At 31.3% G+C, this 18,129-nt stretch overlaps 2 protein-coding genes and 1 pseudogene across 2 annotated transcripts in view; 2 read left to right on the top strand and 1 right to left on the bottom strand.

Annotated features, from left to right (window-relative positions):
• The window catches only part of Vps13D (vacuolar protein sorting 13D), an 862,750-nt gene extending 848,486 nt beyond the window's left edge, over nucleotides 1-14,264 (top strand). The window contains exon 20 of the mRNA XM_065502881.1: nucleotides 14,253-14,264. The gene's annotated coding sequence lies outside the window, so the exon portion shown is untranslated. The remainder of the gene's footprint in view (nucleotides 1-14,252) is intronic.
• LOC135953161 (uncharacterized) overlaps nucleotides 1-18,129 on the bottom strand; it is a 123,136-nt gene that overhangs the window by 57,337 nt on the left and 47,670 nt on the right. The window lies entirely within an intron of this gene.
• On the top strand, nucleotides 2,859-3,987 carry LOC135953789 (putative nuclease HARBI1; annotated as a pseudogene).

Raw genomic sequence — 18,129 nt, 5'->3', positions numbered from 1 at the left:
AGAGAATTGAAGAGTACAAAAAAGGTGTCCAAAAGTGTGGTAGATTTTAAACGGAGATGGACTACATGTTCGAGCAAAGTGACAGAAAGCACTATAAAAACGTTAATGGAAGGGTTTCCGAAAAAGGTTCAAAATTTCATCACTAGTGATTAAAACTATAAAAATAATTTTTTTTGTAAATTTTAATAATAATTTCAATCAAATAAAAAAAAAATTAAAGCTGTAAGTTTAGTGGTTTCTTTTTTATAAACATATATGTATGTTAAGAATTTTTCGATCTCACTCCTTATATCTTAAATTAAAAATCGCTAAATAATGAAAACAAATCGCGAAAAGATTAAATGTTTATTTATTAAATTATATTACTATAAACGTATTCAAATTTGTAGGTATAATTGAACTTAAAGGATACAAAATATCCCTAATATAATAAACAATTTTGAAATTTTATTGTATTTGTTTGGATTTTGAACTTAAAATAACTTTTTTCAAACAAAACGAATATTACTATGATAAAATTAACAATAATCAAATATTGAATTGTTAAAAAGAAAAAAATATATTTTTAAAATGTTGAAACCAAAGTATATACAAGTAGTCCGACTCTTTGACAGCAGTACCTTACTCTATATTTGTGTAAGTAACAAGCTTCATAGAAATGTTTTAAATTATAACTCGTTTGAATTTTATACGATTAAACAGATAATACTGTTTAAGAATTATTATTTAATTACAATCAAATCATACTATTTATGTATGTATAAACCATTTTCTTTGATTTTAAATTCAATCTGTACAAAATTTCAATTAATATTCCATTTGTAAATTTTGTAAATAGACAAACTCCATGTATAAATAAAAAATAATCAAACATCAGGCTATGTTAAATGTAAAAAATATAAATCGCATAAGAATGCAAAAACCGCTACATATACTTCATGTCTTCAATTAGTTTTTCTCCCAGTATGTCATCCTAGGCTGAATGACTTTTATGTGAAGAAGAAGACTTCATTTATTGATGCAATTATTTAGTGAAAATAATTTAAATAACAAATATTCAAGAAATATTGAATATGTATTTATGTTTAAAAAAAAAATAGTGAATTTGTGTCTTTAATTTAGTACGAAAAATATTTAAATAATCTCCTCTTATTTTTCCGCCATGCTGAGCAAATAATTTTCTGTTTTTTTCTATTTGATCAAACAATTATTTTATGAAAGTGTTTGATATAGTGTGACCACACGGCAAATATATTTACTGATTCTTTTTCGCAGCAGTTTGGTCAAACAAAAAGTGAAAAATTAAATTCAATATATGATAACAAAATTCAATAAATCTCTAATAAAATGATTACTTTACAATTCGAAATAAGTGCTTTAACCTTAAAAATATTTGCAAGATCAAATTATATATTTTTTAGGTATTTATTTAGCTAGTGGTCACACTTTGTTCACATTAAGAAAATATTTTGTTTGCCGACAAATAATTTTGTTTGACTAAAATCATCTGTTTTGTTGTTTGCTCTAAATTTTATTTGTGGTCAGATTCAGGCAATGAAATATTTGACGATAAACGTCAAATATTAGCTGTGTGTGACCGTACCTTAATACACAAGCGTACATGCATCTTCATCAAAGAGTCTGGTAAACAAGCACACGATTGATAAGATGTGTGAAATGAAATGGGTCTCATTCAGTATACTGAATGTTTGCATTGGGTGGATATATCTACCGAATGCACACATGCATAAAATTTATCATAATAATAAGAATATAAAACAAGTAAGAAAGTATAAAACAAGTAAATGAGTAAAAATATTTTTCTTTTAAAATATCAATAATTTATAGTTTTGAGTGATTTTCGGAAGTGGGCCTTATATGGGAGCTATGACCAATTATGGACCGATCACCATAAAATTAGGTCGTGTGATTTATGTCTATATTAAAGTTAACTATGTTGAATTTTGTGTGTATACCAACATTTTTAAGCGATTTATGCAGGTTAAAGTGATTTTCGGAAGCGGGTCTATATGCGAGCTATGACTAATTATGGACCGATCGTAACAAAATTTGGTTACATGAATTTTGTATATATAAAACTTATTTGGAGCGAAATTTGTGTAGATACATAGATAAATTAAACATTTATGACCGATAAAGTCCAATTTCGAGGGGACATTTGTATGGGGGCTAGGTGAAATAATGGACCGATTTCAGCCAGTTTCAATAGGCTTGGTCCTTGGCCAAGCCTATTGAAACTGGCCTATTGCGCACAAGGTTTACATGGACAGCCAGCCAGCCAACCAGACGGACGGACGGACATCGTTTAATCGACTCAGAAAATGATTCTAAGTCGATCGGTATACTTTAAGGTGGGTGTTAGACTAATATTTTTGGGCGTTACAAACATCTGCACAAACGCATAATACCCTCCCCACTATGGTGGTGTAGGGTATAAACATGTTCAAATATGTTTGAACATTCCTCTATGGTAAAATAGACACTGAGTAAAAATATAGGCTTAAATACAAATTAAAATATAAATGCTATAAAAAATGTCTTCTTTATCGGATTGTATTGTTGTTGTGGAAGATTCGTTAGATCTTTTCAGGATCAATTTCCAAATGATACATCATATCATATATTCACCCCTATTATGTATGTCGTTGTCGACGTCGACATCACTTCGTAGTCGTTGCCACATCGAGTCGACGTCGACATCACCTCGACGCTAAATTGGTATTTACTAACAGTGTTGTGTTGATGTCGACATGTTATCGATAATTTAAAAGAAATAAATATCATCTCTATGGATTTCGAGACAGCTGTTGAATTTTATTTGTTATTTGTAACGTAAAATGTTTTTTGTATCGAATTCCAGTGAAAGTTCAAGTGATGAAGAAAATAAACGAAGCCTTAAGACTCAAAGAAAAGCATTGAGGCAAAGATCGGATATCTTTAATCTGCCAGATAACAAGTAAGTGAAATTGGTTTCCTAAATTGTTGAGTATTGCAAATTATACTTTATTGCAGATTTGTAGATTATTTCCGATTAAACAAATCGGCGTTTAAATTTGTTTTGGATAAAATAGAGCCTTCAATGAAAGTATGATCAACTTTTATACCCAACACATTAAAACTGGCAACGACATTAAGATTTTTGGCGCAAGGCTCGTACCAGTTAAGTGTCGGAAATGATTTTAATCTTGGATTATCACAATCCACCACTTCTATAATTTTGGAAGAGACATTAGAAGTTTTGCAAAAGATCATATGCCCACCATATATTAAGTTTGAAATGACAGAAGAAAACTCCAAGTTGGAGTTTTTTGAGAAAACTGGATTTCCCGGAGTTGTTGGGTTCGTAGATGGAACCCACATAAAGATTTTTTTCTCCTAGTAAGGAAGAACAAAATCTGTATTACAATAGGAAAGGATTTTTCAGTCTAAACGCAATGATAGTAAGATACAACTTAAATTTTTATTATAATTGCTAATATCAATAGTTTCCTCTTTTAGATTTGTGATCGCTTTTAGGTAATATTGAAAAATTAAATACCATTTTAGAGTAATACTGTCATTTAAAACCACTTTAATACAGGTGATGCTGGCTATCCTCTTGAGCCATATTTAATGACGCCTTATCGTTTCACTGCAGAAAGAAGTGCTGAGGCAATTTTCAACAGTAAACATGCTAAGGCGAGAAATATTGTAGAGAGAACAATTGGTGTACTTAAAAATTGTTTTCGTTGTGTACTCGGTGCTCGTGAACTCCATTATAAACCTGCTAAAGCAACAAAAATTATAAACGTCTGTTCTGCCTTACATAACATTTTCATATAATATAATACTGAGATTGCAAATGATAATACTCTAACAAATATTTCTCAAAATAGCGATGATGATTTTGAAATTGATTACTCTGAAGATTCGCAAAATATTGAAGCTTCAGATATAAGAGAACAAATAAAAGCAAGTTTTTTGTAATTCAAATTCAGTCTTTAATTCAATTAATTTTTTTACTATAATATATCTTAAAAACTAAATAAAGTAAAATAATAATTAATTTTCAAAATAAAAAGGCACGATTAATTAAAAAAATTAGTTAAAGCATATGTTGCTGCTGAAGAATCTCTAATTCTGTTGTTTTTATTTGCATTTTTATTTTTTTCAGTTCCATTTCCGTTACAAATAGTTCGTCTTCTCTTTGTTGACGTCTTTCCTTAATTTTTCTTTTTTTTCTTCAACTTCCCACAGCTTTCGCTGATACCGGCATGGATCTTTTAAACCATTTTTTATTTTCACCATTGTGTTGGAGATTTCATTTAACACATTTTTTTGCATAAGGAGTGAGATCGAAAAATTCTTAACACACGTTTTTCATTACATTTTTTAACCCAAGTATTATTTGAATTTTTTTTTGATCAAGTTACCTTTGAAAAACATGTCAGTTATTATGTGTAATGTCAATTATATTAATTTTTTTGTTAATCTGATTAAAATGAGTGACCAGAAAAAAGTGCGTACTGAAATTATTAAATATTTTCAACAAAACCCAACTTGGTCTTACAAAAAGTTGGCCAAGCATACAAAGGTCTGCCGTCAAACTGTTTCCAATGTTATTAAACAGTACCGGGAGAACTTGTCAGTTGATAGAAAACCTGGTTCAGGTAGAAGGAATGGTCCACATGATGTTTCTAAAGCCAAAAAAATAGAACGCATTTTCAAAAGAGCTCCCAACACATCCGGTAGGAAAGCAGCCCGGTTAGCTCAGTGCTCGGACTATTTGGTACGAAAAGTTAAAGCTAATGCAGGTTTAAAAACATACAAGGCTCAAAAAGTTCCTGACAGGAACGCTACTAAAAATTTAGAGGCCAAAAACAGAGCACGGAAATTGAAGTCAAGTTTTATAAAAAAATATTCTTGCTGCATAATGGATGACGAAACGTATGTTCTGGCAGATTTTTCGCAACTTCCAGGTCAAAAATTTTATGTTGCTGATGCTCGAGGGAATGTTGAAGAAAAGTTTAGGACCCAAAAGCAGACAAAATTTCCCAGAAAGTTCTTGGTATGGCAAGCAATATGCAGTTGCGGCAAAAGAAGCCACTCATTTGTTACAACGGGCTCTATAAATACCGAAATTTACATCAAGGAATGTTTACAAAAAAGGCTGCTTCCATTCATAAGACTTCATAATGTGTCCACTTATTTTTGGCCTGACTTGGCATCCTGTCACTATGGCAAACAAGCCCTTGAGTGGTACAAGAACAATAATGTGGTATTTGTACCAAGAGAGGCAAATCCTCCAAACTGCCCGGAGCTAAGGCCAGTGGAGAGATATTGGGCTCTTGTTAAAAGAGAATTGAAGAGTACAAAAAAGGTGTCCAAAAGTGTGGTAGATTTTAAACGGAGATGGACTACATGTTCGAGCAAAGTGACAGAAAGCACTATAAAAACGTTAATGGAAGGGTTTCCGAAAAAGGTTCAAAATTTCATCACTAGTGATTAAAACTATAAAAATAATTTTTTTTGTAAATTGTAATAATAATTTCAATCAAATAAAAAAAAAATTAAAGCTGTAAGTTTAGTGGTTTCTTTTTTATAAACATATATGTATGTTAAGAATTTTTCGATCTCACTCCTTATTATTATGGTTTTGTAGCAACTCTTGACGTTCTTCATTATGTATTTGATTTTTTCTTTTTTTTGCTGGAAGTGGCTGCAGGTTGTTCCCGAATTGCATTTGAAGTGGAAGGCAAGTTGTCCTCTTCTTCGAAAGTACTGAGAACTCCACACGGATGGTACAACGTAATAATATCTACAGTTTCAGTTTCATCAACCGAAGGTCCTTGGTCACAACCTTCGGGATTCAACTGCTTTTGAAACTGTAAAATATTGGCAGCAGCTTCTTCAAGTGGTGACAGTATGAACTGCTTGAATCGTCCGCCGCCGGTTGCATTTACTTCAGCCTTATTCTTGTATAATTTCCTTTTCACTTTAAATTTGAAATCTCTCCAGACCTTAAAATATTTTGTTTTAAAAAGTGTAAATTAAAAATTGATTTTATGGCTTACTTTTTGCCAACCATCGCTATCCCTAATTTGTGGCCCAATAGAGTTCAATTTCAAAGTTATTTCTTCCCAATTTTCTTTGAAATTGTTTGGAGTTGCACCTCTATGAAATCCCTTTGCCAAGGAGGTATTTTTTTCCAGTTCTGCAATTAGGGTTTCAAATTGCTTCCCATTGGTGATTTTAAATTTTTTTTCCATTTTATATTAACCTTTTACGCATAAATTTTTCTAACGGCAACTATTTTTATTTATTGTACTAGTCGTTGTGAAATATCGTGTCGACAGAAACAGAGTCGTTTCAACTCGCTGTTGACTTTGACAATAGTTATCAATTGTTATCGATATTGACTTCGCAAATACCATTTTAGCGCCGTCGACAACGACATACATAATAGGGGTGATTATATCGACTGTTTTTTATATTTTGCTTTGTGCTACTCAATGGTAATATATAACTCAAACATTCTACAATGAAAGTAACCGGATTCTAATTTCCCGAAATAATGGCCGAAACGCTGTAATGTTATATAAATTTAACATTGTATAACAATGATAACTCCTTCCATAGAATGCAACAAACTGTCGTTAAGATGCATACATTTTTTCTCATATGAAAGAGATAAAAATATATTCCAATTTTCCAACTCATTCAAACTGATAACAACATAGACACAATTGGAAATATATTTTCTTTATATTTTGACTGATATTTCAATAACATGCAGCTCTTCAGGTTCTCGTGAAACTTCTTCTAGCTCTCGTGCAGCCTAGAGTATTCTCCAACTCTCGAGGAGTACTATTTAAATCTTTTATAGAGTTTTCCTGCTTTCTTGGATCACTTTCTGACAGTTTTATTGAGTTTTTCTCAACTCTTTCATCGAGTTGTCTGGCTCTCGTGGAGCACCACAAAAGTGATATGTTACATCATCTCTTCTTTGGAATATCTTTTTTGGAATATCTGGTTCTCGTTAAACCTTATTATAATTCTCATGGAGATTTCATATACTCATGGTATACTTCTTTCAAGGAATAAATAAACATTAAAATCTACCAACTAATATAGCACACACATCTATTATCCTTATCAGTGAATGATAAGGATATTTCACACATGTGTGAAATGAAACCGATTGGTTTCATTCATTCACTGTACAACACAATAAAAAATTACAAGATCCGACCATTAAATTTTGATAGAGGAGACAAAAAAACACGTGTATCGGCGTTTTGAAAGTTTACATCTGAATTTCATTTGAGGGGGGGGTTAAAGTTTCCCAACTCGGGCACATTCTTATTGTTAATCGGCATGAGAAACCATATGATCCTTACATTTTAGGTAGAAAGAGAAAATTTTTCTAGAATATGTTAACCCTCTAAATCCGCAAGGCATGGGTCTTTTTTGTCCTTCTTTTAAAAAGAGCAAAAACACAATTAAAACAGTCAGAAATAAGACACAACAAAAGAGAGCCTAGGGTTAATTTCGCATTTATTAAGGAGTGAGATCGAAAAATTCTTAACATACATATATGTTTATAAAAAAGAAACCACTAAACTTACAGCTTTAATTTTTTTTTTATTTGATTGAAATTATTATTACAATTTACAAAAAAAATTATTTTTATAGTTTTAATCACTAGTGATGAAATTTTGAACCTTTTTCGGAAACCCTTCCATTAACGTTTTTATAGTGCTTTCTGTCACTTTGCTCGAACATGTAGTCCATCTCCGTTTAAAATCTACCACACTTTTGGACACCTTTTTTGTACTCTTCAATTCTCTTTTAACAAGAGCCCAATATCTCTCCACTGGCCTTAGCTCCGGGCAGTTTGGAGGATTTGCCTCTCTTGGTACAAATACCACATTATTGTTCTTGTACCACTCAAGGGCTTGTTTGCCATAGTGACAGGATGCCAAGTCAGGCCAAAAATAAGTGGACACATTATGAAGTCTTATGAATGGAAGCAGCCTTTTTTGTAAACATTCCTTGATGTAAATTTCGGTATTTATAGAGCCCGTTGTAACAAATGAGTGGCTTCTTTTGCCGCAACTGCATATTGCTTGCCATACCAAGAACTTTCTGGGAAATTTTGTCTGCTTTTGGGTCCTAAACTTTTCTTCAACATTCCCTCGAGCATCAGCAACATAAAATTTTTGACCTGGAAGTTGCGAAAAATCTGCCAGAACATACGTTTCGTCATCCATTATGCAGCAAGAATATTTTTTTATAAAACTTGACTTCAATTTCCGTGCTCTGTTTTTGGCCTCTAAATTTTTAGTAGCGTTCCTGTCAGGAACTTTTTGAGCCTTGTATGTTTTTAAACCTGCATTAGCTTTAACTTTTCGTACCAAATAGTCCGAGCACTGAGCTAACCGGGCTGCTTTCCTACCGGATGTGTTGGGAGCTCTTTTGAAAATGCGTTCTATTTTTTTGGCTTTAGAAACATCATGTGGACCATTCCTTCTACCTGAACCAGGTTTTCTATCAACTGACAAGTTCTCCCGGTACTGTTTAATAACATTGGAAACAGTTTGACGGCAGACCTTTGTATGCTTGGCCAACTTTTTGTAAGACCAAGTTGGGTTTTGTTGAAAATATTTAATAATTTCAGTACGCACTTTTTTCTGGTCACTCATTTTAATCAGATTAACAAAAAAATTTATATAATTGACATTACACATAATAACTGACATGTTTTTCAAAGGTAACTTGATCAAAAAAAAATTCAAATAATACTTGGGTTAAAAAATGTAATGAAAAACGTGTGTTAAGAATTTTTCGATCTCACTCCTTAAGAACTAGCTGACCCGACGGACGTTGTCCTGTCCAAATTAGAAAAAAATTTGATTTATGAATTTGTGAGAAGCTATTTAAAATGTGTAAAATTAGTTAAAAAGAGAAGAAAAACGTATTTTTGAATGATAATGTTACAACGAATCTTATGGTGTTCTATTTAAATTTTGATTGAAAGATCGATGTCAAGGTAACCAATTAAAATAAAGAAATACTTTTTTTCGATTATTATGCTGTGATATAATTTCGTTCATTGCAATGCTCTATGATTTTTTTTGTTGTCTGGCACGTAAACAAATAATGTTGATGGTGTTCCATCACAGGAACAGGCGACATATGGAGCCATATGGATCCGTGGTAGCAAAACGTCTTGTCCTTTGTACTTCCTTTAAGTATTGTTGCTTCGATGACGTTATGCATCAGGTTTTTTATCGCAAGTCGGGTGCCATTACAAAAACGTGGTCCGATCAGATTTTCAGTTGGAGATTGTGAGGTGGTAATTCCAGCGAGTTGGATAGTTGACGACACACAGTGCTTTGTTTTCATATAGGCAATGGACAAAAATAGAAGGAGTTATTGCAGACGAATAAAAATTACCTTTTGGCAAGATTAAGAAAAAATATAATTCTTGAAAAAATCCGTGCAAGGACACGGATACCTCCCATATATCCTGAACATATAATTTTTAATAAAATTCACAGTTATATTCCTAACATTTTAAAATTAGCTTGTAATCATTTTAATAAAGTTATTGTTGTTTGTGAAAATTTCTATTACAATTGCAGCAAGGATTCGGGTGGCTGCCATACATCCTTTTCCTTAAAAAACCTATAAACCTGTAAAAATATTAGATGCAAAATTATGAAAATTTTATCGGAAGGATATTCATAATTCCAAGACATCAAGATTTCAATATCCTCTATAACATCTAATTTTTTTTAAAAAAAATCGTAAAAATCGTTTCTTATTTTGTAACCAATTTGGTTATAATCATTTTAATAAAGTTATTGTTGTTTGTGAAAATATTTATTACAATCGCAGCAAGGATTCGGGTGGCTGCCATACATCCTTTTCCTTAAAAAACCTATAAACCTGAATAAAATTATTAATTTTCAGAAATTATTGTTCTCTTATAATATTAGATTAATTTAGTTATTAACATTTGAATTCTAGCAAGGATTTACATAACTGTATATCCTTTTTTTTTAAAATATTGAAAATATTGTATATATTTTCTAAATTCGGAAGGACGGATGGACGGACATTTTCAAATGTTGATAGCCTTATGGTTCAGCTGTAATATTATAAACTCGATGTTAGATTATACTTTAAGTGTTCCTAATATCAGCAGAAGCTCATATTACTATCTCAACCTAAGGATATGTAGGTTATATTCAATTATTGAGTTACTCACATTTACGGTAAAAATGTATTATTTATGGGTGCCATCAAAAACAATTTTTTTTAAAGTTCTAGTCAAAACGGACAAATAATGATTTCACATTATAATAAATAAGAGATAGGGATTAGACAAAATTAAAGAAAAATTAAAATTGATTAACATGTTTTTTTTCAAAATTAAATCAAACTTTAGAATTTTTTTTTGATTTCAGCCAAAAAACTTACAACATCAAGGACCAAATAAAGACCTATTAATACACTTTATGCCATTTATCTACTTTTGTGAAACAACGCAATATTTCTTAGTTATCTAAAAGAAAAAACGGTATAATTTTATAAAAAACCAAAAATCTGGAGCTATTTCCCCAAACCATCAAATTGAAAATTTACGAAATGGTAATTTATACATTTAAACAAAAACTAAATTTTAATAGTTTTCATACGAAAGGACAACTAATGATTACATTTTCTTATAGATAATACTTAAGGCTATTTTGTGGTAAAACATAATCAAAATCGAATAACATATATTTTACTAATATTCCAACAAAGTTTTAGAATTTCAGGCTTACAATAAAAAAAATGTTAATTATTAAAAATTGCGCAGATTAAACTATTAAACCTTTTTTTGCAAAAGCGATAATTTTCCATAATTCCACATTCATATTCTTTCATTTCCAATCAATCTCGAGTTTATATCTTTTAAAACGAACTTTTAACAATGATTTTAGTTAACCATAAAAAAATATTTTTCTCCATAAAATTTATGTTGAAAATGTACTAAATTTAGCGACCTCTAGTGAAGACAAAAAGAGATATTTATAAAAAAGTCTTTTTTACACGAATGAGTTATTTAGTTGTCTATTGAAAAATATAAATTTCATTAACATCATAGACATGATCTTGTTTTTGATTTTTGTCCATTGAACAAAGCACTGTGCGACATCATCTTGGGAAGTAACAGAATCCACCGATTTGTATGTCATCATTCGACATATTCGACAGCAATATCACTTTCAAATTCAATTTCAATTCGTCGACATCAATGTTTTTCGCAGCCAACATAGCACGTTAGCTCAACCAATCATGATTTTTTTAATTTTGTGCAATATTTGGAAACACCTTTCGGATGAGTTCGGATTTTGATTCGGTGAACTGGCAGAAAGCGATGGGAAATCAAATGCAGCCGTTCGAAATGTCAATCGGGATTTTTCCGTTGCCGATGTCCATCAATTGTTTGGAAAATACTTCTCCAGATTGATCGTTCTGCAGCTCGACACACATGTTCACAGTCAATTTGAATTTCTTGACGTGTTTCCACAAAACTGACGACTTCAAACATGCATTAAGTTCATCGATTTGCGTTGACCGTGGAATCACTGGTAATGTTTGCGAAAATCTCCTGCCAATCATCACACCTCAAAACACGCTTTGATTGTTTCGTAAATATTGCAACGTTTTGTCTAATGCCAACAAAGACTTTTTTACACCATTGTCCACTCATCCCAAACGATCAGTTTGCTTACTGCAAAACTTTGGACATCGCACTGTTCTTGGAAATGTTGCATGTTGGATTTTAATTGATTTACATATTCAATGACAACTTGAGTGCTGAATGTGCCTTTCAACAACGTATCTGCAATTCCTGATAAAGCAAGTGCAATATCATTCTGCCAAAATCGTTGCCAAAATCAACGCGATCAAAAAGTTTTTCCAGTTTAACCTTGAGCGTACAAAAAAAATCCTTCCAGTTCCATCTTTCACAACTTTCATAAGAGTGTCGTACGCATATTTTTGTTGACGATTCAACAGTGAAACGTTTGTTCGAACTGATTCCCTTAAGGCATCGCAATCATATTGTTTTTCGCGTCGCAAGTCTTGATTAAATGCGTCGTGCATCGGACGATTGGGAGCTGTCGTGCCTAACTCAGATAATACCTTTTTCATCATCCTCAATTAATATCAAAGCCTCGTTGAAAACTCTCTTCGCCCAGTTGCAAATCATCACACATGGCATATTTGAACTTAATTTACAAATCAGTCTGTTTATCTCAACATGCTTTCCTTATGTAGAGATGTTCGTATTTGACGAAAGCACTGCATCTCCGAGGGAGTATTTCCAATGAGTGTCATTATTTAACAATCGCAAGCGTTGATACGCCTCTCTATACGTTACACAATTCAACATTTATAGTTCGTAAATCTCGGAATGATGTTGGGCCACGAATGTTGACTAATATCGAACGCAAGTAGAAACACTCATCGTTTCTTGGATGGACTTTGTAAATGAGACCTAATGCGTCGTATTAAAATAAATGGGGGAAACATGGAACTGGATTTTGTTGTTTCCGCCGTTGAAATTTCTTTGTCGAATTATTCCAAGTAATATCTTGGCATTTCGGAGCGTTCGGGAAAATTCATCATTTTGGCACATTTCTAAACAGCTGGTCAATGTTGTAGATGTCGTTCGATCAACTTTTTGGCCATTTTCCAGATGTACGGCTAAATGAACAACAGTTGGATGACTTTCATGAATGGCAAATGAAAAATGCCCCAAATTGCTTCGTTACTGCTAACATAGCTGCCCATTTGAAGTTGAGTGACTTCATCGTTGGAATTCTCCGCACTAACTCAGCCAAGTCACTGTCTTTGGAAAGATATTTGCAGATGTATTTGATAAGTGGGCGTGGACAAGTTTTCTTTCTGTAAAACACTTTTGTGCACTATTGTGAACATTTAAACAAAAAATTACCTAAATCCGTCCAGGCGTTCTGCGATTTTAGTTATATCAAAAAAAGTGGGCGTCGTCAATTACGATTATTTAACAAAAAATTAGCAAAAAAATGGTGCAGTCGTTTTCCGATAAATCGTAAAAAGTGGGCGTAAAAGTAGGCGTGGTAAATTTTTCTTTCAGTTAAAACTTAAATCGGATTATTATGAACATTTAAAAAAATTTAGCCATATCGGTGCAGCCGTTTTCCAATTTTAGATAAATCTGCTCATTCAGCACTCAAGTTGCCATTAAATATGCATTAAATTTCGGTATATAATTGGTTAAATTGTAGAATTTATTTCTTCAACGCACTAATTTTACACAAATTTTACGAAATACAAAGATTATATTATAAAAAAATATGTGATATATGTGAATGTTGCACAGTGGTATGAGAAAAAAAAGATGGAAATAAATCTGTAACTTCTAAACGCTTAATCCGATTTGAATGAAATTTCACATGCGCAAAGAGGAAGTGTTGTCGAGTTTAAGTTTTGAATTTGGACCTCATGGGACCACCAGAAGCGGGGCCATGGGTCCCAAAGTAGGACACCTCGGGTATGTTCAATTTTAAAAATGATTCTATTTCTTCGTTTGTGTTCCGATTTCCAAAAAATTACGTATATGGAATCTTCTCGTCGAGCTCTACATAAAACCTCGTCTATTATAGCTTAGGAGATATTCGCATTTGAAAATTAAATTTTCAACATTTTACCCGGTTCCAAAAATTTCCCGATTTTCTTTTATAGGTTTAACAACAAATGTATATATCAAATACAGAAAGAATTGTTTAAAAATCATGACTGGGTCCAAAGTTACATGCATTTGAATTTAAAAAATTTAAAAAGGCGATTTTTTGCTATTTTTTTGGGAAAAAAGTACTTTTATTCTTTTTAAGTTATCTAAAAATGTCTAATTAATTGTACATCCAATTTGTACTTTTTGAAAAACTAACTTTACATCAAATATTTTAAATGAAAAAAAATTTATAATTTTTGATGACGAGGGGACCTGGTCCATTCAAAAAACGCCTATTTTTTATGTAAAATTCAAATTTAGGGCAAAAATTCTCAAATCGAATAGTCGATATCAAAATATAGAAACCTATTTTAGATGACCCAATATGTTCTTAATTATTTTGTAAAGGGTTCCGATAACCTCGCCCCTGGTATGGATATTATAGCCAAACAACTTTTTTGGGAATTGCCGGATTCCTGATTATAAATTTCAAAATTTGTTTTTATTTTTCCATTTTTAATAAAAAAATCTATATAAAGGAAAAATTTCATTAAAAAATACGTAGAGCGCGACGAGAAGATTCCATATACGTAATTTTTTTTTGAAATCAGAACACAGACGAAGAAATAGAATCATTTTTATAATTGAACATACCCGAGGTGTCCTACTTTGGGGACCCATGGCCCCGCTCCTGGTGGGTCCATGAGGTCCAAATTCAAAACTTAAACTCGACAACACTTCCCCTTTGCGCGTGTGAAATTTCATTCAAATCGGATTAAGCGTTTAGAAGTTACAGATTTATTTACCTCTTTTTTTTCTCATACCACTGTGTTGTATAAAAAAGGAAGTAATTATGTCTTTTTGCGTTGTAGTTAAGGCCTTTTAATTTTGTCAATAAAGTCGCTATTTTTGCTCCTGAATGTCTGATTTTTTTGTGATATTGTACTTTTGTAAGGTACGTCAGAATTTATGAAAAAGTTGAATTTTAATATTGTGTCAGTTAGGGCGTTTTGTGTTTTAGGTAACGATATATAAAAGACATACTTTTCTGACTGACTAATTCAACATCGCACAACCCAAACGTCAGAAGCTAGAACCATGACATTTTAACTGTTCGTCCCTCCTAAGATCCACTAAGAAGGTATTTTAGGGATTTCGAATGTTTTGGTAACCTTATATCTTCTAAATTAATACAGATACAAAAAAAATTAAATGCATCTGACTTCATTTAAAAAAAGCTAATATGTGTTTGATACATTTTCGAAATTTTAACCCTTTAGTGGCGAGAATATGTAAAAACTGTATTGTTCTGAATAGTTTATTTAATTTTTTTACCTGTTTGTGCTTTGGCATTTTATACTTAGGTTTAACTCACCAATGATTCTCATTTAAACCTAGATTATATAACATATAAACAATAAGTGAGAAACACAATTTTTAGTTTAATTTAGGATTAAACGAAGAATGCAGATTATCTTTATCCCTTTATCCCTAGCTCTAAGTGAGAAACACAGTTTTTAGTTTAATTTAGGTTTAAATGAAGAATATAGATTATCTTTATCCCAGAAACTAGCTCTATGTGTGAGGTAAAAACTAAAGGCAACATTTTGTAGAAAAATGTCTTACTTCAAAATTTGATGCTTTGTTATATAGTGTCGACGCGCACATCATGTTGTACCATCCCTGCGGGAAATTTGTGTCAATTGTTCTAAAAGCACTTGTGCTGTGACCAGTGAATACAAAATAATTACAAAAAGGAACGAATTATGATAGGTGAAAACAAGACATATCACTTAACTAGTGTGTGAAGTGTAGTTACTACTGAGGAAAGGTAACTGACAAAAAATTAGTCCTGTGACTGGGTTTTGTGGGTGTTATGTTCAATCTCTTTATATTGTTAGAAAGTTTGAAATCACATCTTTTCGGCTCATTGTGATAGGTCACATAATGAATGCAAATGAACCGGTTCAATTTATTATGAAACTGGTCACCAAATAGGATTAAATAGTTTGAACTTTTTTTTTACCAAATATTATTAAAATACGTTGAAAAAATTTTCACATTTGAACTAGGTAAGTGATATGTTCTCTTTTCACAGGTCACGTGACCTGTCCTAATTCTAATTTTTCGTTAGATTTTAAGCTCTTTTTTCATACATGTCTGTTTTTGTTAATTAAAATAGTTTTATTTTCATTATTTTTTAATATCTATGTATGTATATTAGAGTGCTCCAAGATTGTATGGACGAAAAAAACTTTCTAGGTACAGGCCGTTCCCCCCTCTAGAATTGTTCTATGTATTGTAGAAACACGTTGTGTAAAATATTAGGATGATAGGATAACGTTAACTGGTGGCGCAATGACGCTGAAGTTTTGAGGTGCATTTACAAGGGGAAAATATGCAATTTTTTTAATTTTTGTAAAAATTTTGCCATTAAATAATGACTTTTACAATTTAATTTAAAATAATCGAAATGTGTACGTAATTTTCGTTATAATAAGATATAAAAGACAAAAATTGGTGACAAAATTTTAAAGTTATTAAAAAATCGCCAGGCCATTAACGTGTCTCAGGCCACTAGAACAAGAAATTTATGAACAAAATTAACATATTTTGAGAAATATTAAAATAAAAGCTTATTTTTACTTAAAATATATCCATATTTACTTGTATATGAGTTTTTGTCCTCGTAGGATACCGTTAACCTATTCGCAGGTATGACCAAAAAAATTAAATTTTTTTAACGGCAGTTCCAAAACTCCAATTTCAAATTTTTAAAAATTTTGTTAAACAAATTTCAGAATTTTTTGATCATCACATGGGGATTTATTGATAACATAATAGGGAATAAAAATGTGAAAAAAGTATGTCAATACCTCCTATAGTTTTTCCGTACCTGCGATATAAATTTTGCGATTTTCGAGAAAAACTATTTTTTTGGCCATATTTTGGGGAATGACCAGAATTTCCTTACTGTAATGATTTTTAAGTAAAAGCTATTCAGAATAATATAGTCCAGGTAATTTTAAATATAGTCTGAAAGTTTTACTAAAATCGGAAAACTTTAACCCTTAAATCGTGAAGGTCAAAGGTCAATTTTTTCAATATTTGGAATTTCTCATGGATAGATAGCGAAATATTATATATTTTTGGGCCGATTTTGATGAAACTTAAGAAAAATATAAAATGAAGTCTAGTATTCACAATAACAGTACAAAAATGAGGGTCATTTGGACCCCAAGTTAACCCTTGAGAGTACTTGGGGTCAAAATGAATGCGTTCTTCGTGATTTTAAAAGTTGAGGGTCATTTGGACCCCAAGTGCTATTAAGGGTTAATTTCCATTTTTGTACTGTTATTGTGAATACTAGACTTCATTTTATATTTTTCTTAAGTTTCATCAAAATCGGCCTAAAAATATATAATATTTCGCTATCTTTCCATGAGAAATTCCAAATATTGAAAAAATTTACCTTTGACCTTCACGATTTAAGGGTTAAGGTTCTCCGATTTTAGTAAAACTTTCAGACTATATTTAAAATTACCTGGACTATATTATTCTGAATAGCTTTTACTTAAAAATCATTACAGTAAGGAAATTCTGGTCATTCCCCAAAATATTGACATACTTTTTTCACATTTTTATTCCCTATTATGTTGTCAATAAATCCCCATGTGATGATCAACAAATTCTGAAATTTGTTTAACAAAATTTTTAAAAATTTGAAATTGGAGTTTTGAAACTGCCGTTAAAAAAATTTAATTTTTTTGGTCATACCTGCGAATAGGTTAACGGTATCCTACGAGGACAAAAACTCATATACAAGTAAATATGGATATATTTTAAGTAAAAATAAGCTTTTATTTTAATATTTCTCAAAATTTGTTAATTTTGTTCATAAATTTCTTGTTCTAGTGGCCTGAGACACGTTAATGGCCTGGCGATTTTTTAATAACTTTAACATTTTTTCACCAATTTTTGTCTTTTATATCTTATTATAACGACAATTACGTACACATTTCGATTCTTTTAAATTAAATTGTAAAAGTCATTATTTAATGGCAAATTTTTTACAAAAACTGAAAAAATTGCATATTTTCCCCTTGTAAATGCACCACAAAACTTCAGCGTCGTTGCGCCACCAGTTAACGTTATCCTATCATCCTAATATTTTACACAATGTGTTTCTACAATACATAGAACAATTCTAGAGGGGGGGACGGTCAAAATTCGCAATTTTATTTTTTTGGAGCACTCTAATGTACACATCTGCTCAAAATAATAGATACACCAAAATTTATTTTTTAAAAACGAAAAAAAATAATGGTATATTGTAAAATTATAAAAAAAATTCA

This window comes from Calliphora vicina, chromosome 3 (genome assembly GCF_958450345.1).
Source record: "Calliphora vicina chromosome 3, idCalVici1.1, whole genome shotgun sequence".
Classification (NCBI taxonomy): Eukaryota; Metazoa; Arthropoda; class Insecta; order Diptera; family Calliphoridae; genus Calliphora; species Calliphora vicina.
The sequence above is the reverse complement of the archived record's forward strand: the minus strand, read 5'-3'. Positions and strand labels throughout refer to the sequence as shown.